The sequence below is a fragment of the Schistocerca gregaria genome, unplaced genomic scaffold, assembly GCF_023897955.1.
Source record: "Schistocerca gregaria isolate iqSchGreg1 unplaced genomic scaffold, iqSchGreg1.2 ptg001053l, whole genome shotgun sequence".
Lineage (NCBI taxonomy): Eukaryota > Metazoa > Arthropoda > Insecta > Orthoptera > Acrididae > Schistocerca > Schistocerca gregaria.
Genome location: NW_026062399.1, coordinates 90001 through 95530, shown reverse-complemented (window position 1 = coordinate 95530; position 5530 = coordinate 90001).

Below are 5530 nucleotides of genomic sequence, written 5' to 3'. Positions count from 1 at the left end.
GCCCGGCGCTAGCCGGGCGCGGCGCGGTTGGCCGGGGTAGTGGCGGGTCTTGGCTGCCGGTCGGGCTGTGCGCTTGCGCGCTGCCGTGTCGACTGCGCTGCGCGGGGCCGGGTGCGGCCGGGCGATGCGCGCGCTGCTGGCTGGCGCTGGGCGGGCGGTCGGCCCTGGCTGACAGCCCGCTCTCGCGGCTACGCTGGCGGCGGGCGCGGGCCCGGCTGCGCCCGGCTCCGCCGGCCGCGCCCGGACAACTTTGCGGCGCCGCCCGGCCACATGTAATGTTGGTTGTGGTTGGCGTGTGCGGTTGGCGCACAAAGCACAGTGGGGAGTAGGGCGGTCATCGTTCCTGCGGAAACCAAGGCTCTCACTTTTGAGGGCCAAAGCGGAAGCAGGCCGATGTCCACGCGCGGGGAAGGGCGCTGACTGCGAAGCGCCCTCTGACTTTCAGAGGATGCAACGCGGGCGGCGACCCGGCCTCGCTCGGAGGATTCCTTGGTGTATAACTGCGGAGTGGAGGCCGGCATCGGCCTTCGCAACGTGGAAGTCACCGGGAGCTGCCCCCAGGAGGATGCTCCTGAGTGGTCTAAGACCACGACCACAGGGACGAAGGCTAATACAGCCGACGTACGGGCCTGGCAAACCCGGGGTGCCCGAGCCCGGTGCTGGCAAGCGCTACCAGCGCCGTCCGTAATCTGAGACACGTACTTCAACGACCGCTGTGAGGCGCGCAGTGGAACGTCGTGCGTGTTTCGGACCGGAGTCTTGGCTTAACCGCCTGGGCAAGAGAAGGACAATCTCTATAATCACCCCTCACCCTCTGCGTTAGCTGGCGGCTATGGGGCGCAAGGCTGTTGAGTTGTGAACAGTCGTGAGTCAGCCACCTCAGAGGACCGGCCGACCCTCTGTTGTATAAGGCTTACCCAGGTGGGCGGGGCAACGCCTGGGTGGACCACTTATATCCCTAGCTGATCGTGGGAACCACATGGCTTCTCTCAATCAACCTTGTCCCGACGGAACTGGTGGGCCGTCGCGGAGTCACAACACCAACCATTCAGGGGACGAGTCTGACACTCCGTGTCAAGACGAACTCCCAACACAAGGGCAGTCGGAGGCCCATAGGCCAGAAGACCATGACCCCGCGCTTAGCGAGCCAGAATTGGAGCTCCGTACACCTCGTGCACGGAGCGCTAAGACTGCAGCAAGCGAGACGCTGGCACGGACGCTTGCAGATGCGAGTGAAAGTGACAGTGAGAAAGAACGGAAGGCAAAAGTGAGGAAGCAGAAGAAACACCTGCGAAAACTGCTCCGGCAGAGATCGCTGAGTGCGGACGCTGTAACCGATCTGATGCCGCCACCCCGCCAGCCGGCGCCGAAAGCGGCACCTAAGGCGGGAGACAAGCCGAAACCGGCGCAGGTAGCCGGGCGCAAGCCCGGCGGCCCAGTCGGGGAAGGCGCAACGGGGAAGTCCGAACCGAAGGCGGAGACGAAGGCCTCGCGGCCAACGACACCGCCGGCGGGGAAGGCTGCGAGCGAGCCAAAGCTGGCGCAGGTAGCCGGGCAAAGACCCAGCGGCCCAGTCGGCACCGGCAAGCTCACCCAGACTCGCCCGGCGGGAGAGACGACGGCCCCACGGCCGAAGTCTCAACTGCCGGAAACGGCGAAAAGTGTGCCGAAACCGGCGAAGGTAGCCGGGCAACTGCCCAGCGGCCCAGTCGGGGAAAGCGCCAGCAGTAGCCGCGCCTCTTCACCAATGTCGGGTGCCGAGAGACGCAAGTCCCGGACACGACGGAAGAAGCGGAAACCGAACAAGCAGCCGGACTCGGCGCAGGTAGCCGGACAACAGCCTGGCGGCCCAGTCGATGACGGCACGTCCCGATACAAGGCAAGCCCAAGCGATCTTGCGACCGTGAAGCTTATCGCGACGCGGCTCGAGGACGTCCTGAAGCTCGTGGACGACTCTCTAAAACCGGGACAACTGGTCGAGGAGGGAAATCTGGGGGACTTTAAGAGACAACTGAGAGCTAAGTTGTTTGATTGGGCCATGGCGCAGTCGGCCCTCACCGGAAGGGTGGAAGCCTTGGAGGAGGAGCTGGCGAGGACGAAGGCGGTGCCCACGGCGCCACCCAAGACCTTTGCACAAGTTGCCGCCGCTCCACCCATACCAGAACGGAAAACGCAGGCGATGATAACCAAAGCCCTGACTGAGAAGGCAACGCTCTTCATCAAGTCCAAGGGCAATGAAACTGGCGCAGAAGTGAGAAAGAAATTCACCTCCCTGGTCAAGCCTGAGGTTGAAGGTGTGAAGTTCTCACGGGTCGCCACAAACGGCCCGACGCTCATCGTAGATGTGGCGTCTGAGACTGATCGCCAGAAGCTTCTAGCTAACAACAAACTGACAGAAGCACTCAAGTGCGAACTGCCGAAAAAGCTCAATCCGCAGATAATCATATATCATGTACCATGTGTCATGAAGAATGAAGCTGTGGTTGAGCTAACTCGAAAGCAAAACGACCTTGGAGGACTTTCCGAAACACAGTTTCGCCAGGAGTTTAAGCCGAAGTTCCGGACTGGGCCAAGGGGCAGACAAACATCACATCTCGTGGTGGAAGTAAGCCCCAGACTCAGAGTCGCGATTCTGAGGCAGAAGCGACTGTACATGGGCTTTGAGTCCATGCCGGTTGACGACTACCTGGACTTAGTCGTTTGCACGCGGTGCCAGGATGTGAACCACTCGGTAAGGTTCTGCAAGCAGGACCCGAGTATAATAACATGTGGGCACTGTGGCGAGAATGGCCACATGAGGAAGGACTGTAGAAAAGCGGGGGACCGAGCGGTCTGTATCCCGTGCAAAAAGCGTAATCGCACATGCGAAACGCCAGGCAAAGAGTGTGCCTACTACAGGATTCTCACTCAACGCAAAATCCAGCGGACAGACTATGGGAGACAAGACCTCTCGTCAACCGTCTCCATTCGGCCGCTACCTCTCCTGTCCCCGACCGGACTGTGAAAAATCACAATGCCAATGTCGGTTAAGATAGGACAGCTGAACTGCGCGCGAACGCAAGCGGTGATGCAGGAGGTACGACGCCGAGCGGAGGAGGAGTCTCTAGACATATTATGTCTGCAAGAGCCCTACTCTAGGGACGGAAAGATCCGATATATGCCGACAACAGCTCAGATCCTGGCTGGGGGAGAGCATCCTATGGCAGCAATTGTTGTGCTAAATCGTTCCTTCAGAGCAGTCAAAGTGGCGCACCTAAGCAACAGATGCATGGTGTTAGCTGAGATAAATACTGGCGATTTCACCTTTTTCGTGCTAAATATGTACTTTCAGTACAGGCACAGAGAAAGACCGTATATTGACCAGTTAAAAGAGGCGGTTGGGTTCTACCGCAATGACTTGCTGATTTGCACAATGGACGCAAATGCCATGTCACCCCTATGGCACAGTGACATCACGCCTCTTGGTGCTCGACGCGCCGCCAGGCGAGGTGAGAGACTCGCTGAAGCAATTCACGAGCTCAGACTAGAAGTGCTGAACCGACCAAACTTCCCACCAACTTTCGAAGGCCGCCGTGGAGCGACCTCGAATATCGATGTGACACTGAAGAGTGCACACGAGCATCTCCGTGCGGAGAACTGGAAGGTATGGCGGGGAATGACACTAAGTGACCACAATCTGATCACATTCACTGTAGCCTATGATGGGGAGCCTCCTCCTGAAGACCAGGTGAACGGCACCGTCAAGTACAACTGGCGAAAGGCTAATTGGGATCGACTAAGAGGTAATCTAGTGATACCGAATTGGCCAATGGATCGCGTTGTGGACGTTGACAAAGCTGCAGAAGATCTGACGGCGGCCATACAGACAGCAGCAACAGGCGCAGTCCCGTTGGCCCACACAGGGAAAATGCCTAAGGCACCTTGGAACCCTGAGCTGCAGCGTCTCCGAAGCGAATGCAGAAGAGCGCGGCGGCATTACCAGCGCAGCATAGGCGATCACATTCGTGAGGCCACGCTTGCGCGGTACAGGCGGGCCAAAGCCGTGTTTAAGCGGGCACTGCACACAGTACGGACTGAGAGTTGGCAGTCTTTTGTTCGTGACAGTCTGGCGGCTGACCCCTGGGGTACACCGTACAAGATTGCCGTGTCAAAAGTTCGGTCACCGACGGTCCTGTCGACCCTAAGGAAGATCGATGGCAGTCACACCAAGGACTGGCAAGAGTCAGCTGAGCTCCTCATGAGTACCTTATTGCCCGACGATAGTAGCGAAGATGAGGACGAGGGACAGGGGAATTTGAGGCGACAACTCCATGAGCTGTATGCCGATGAGACGCCTGTTGCTCCGTTCACTGAACGTGAAGTTACCGCCGCAATTCTTGAATTGCGCCGTAAAAAGGCGACGGGCCATGATGGACTCGCTGCCGAGGTTCTCCAAGCCCTGTGCGCGGAGATCTGCCCTTACCTGACTAACCTCTACAATGAGTGCTTACGTCAGGGACGGGTACCAGAATCGTGGAAGTTGGCCGAAGTGGTCATTCTGAGAAAGGGTGAGGACAAGGATCCGGAAGTGCCGAAATCATACCGACCCATCTGTCTCTTGAACTCCATGGCTAAGCTCCAGGAGAAGCTCCTATGCCTTCGGCTAGAGCAACACCGGGAACTTAGGGGACGCAGTCCCGACCAATATGGATTCAGGAGGGGTCTGTGTACAGAAGATGCTATAAACAAGGCAATGTTGTTGGTGGACACATCTACAGCCAAGTACGTTGCGGGGATAATGGTTGACATCGCTGGGGCTTTCGACAACCTATGGTGGCCGGCACTGTTCGACAGCCTAAGGAAGTTGGAATGTCCTGGGCCCCTGTACCGGTGCCTGCTAGACTACTGCCGTAACCGGCGGGCGGTTTTGCGGTGCCCGGGGCGGGCGGTTGAGAAGTCGATCACCAAGGGATGCCCACAGGGCTCGGTCTGCGGTCCCATATTCTGGGATGTAGGCCTCGAGCCTGTGTTGGCGGAACTAGGAGAACTGCGACAAGTGCGAGGCGTAGTAGCGTACGCCGATGACATCCTTCTAGTGATAGAAGGTGACTCTCGGGCAATGTTGGAAGTAAACTGCAACGCAGCGCTCAACGCCCTGCAGCAGTGGTGCCACAAAGTGAAGCTGAAGCTGTCTGCTGAGAAGACTGTGTATATCTTGCTGCGCGGCCGTTTGGCACGTGGCCCTGTACTCCGAATTGCTGGCGGTGCCAACGATGGAGCTATCAGGCGAACACGCATGGCGAGGTATCTGGGAATCCACCTCGATGAGTCCAGACTGTTCTCTGCGCATATCGAGATCGTATGTCGCAAAAGCCAGGTCCTCTTCCACAAGATAGCCAGTATTGCAAACAAGCAATACCATCTGCCATTGCAGACATTAAGGCTATATCACTCGAGCATTCTCGTGGCCATCACGGCTTACGGGTCGAGTGTCTGGGCTCATAGGCTGAGACAGAGAAAACCTGCGGCGGCGATGAGGAGGCTGCAGCGC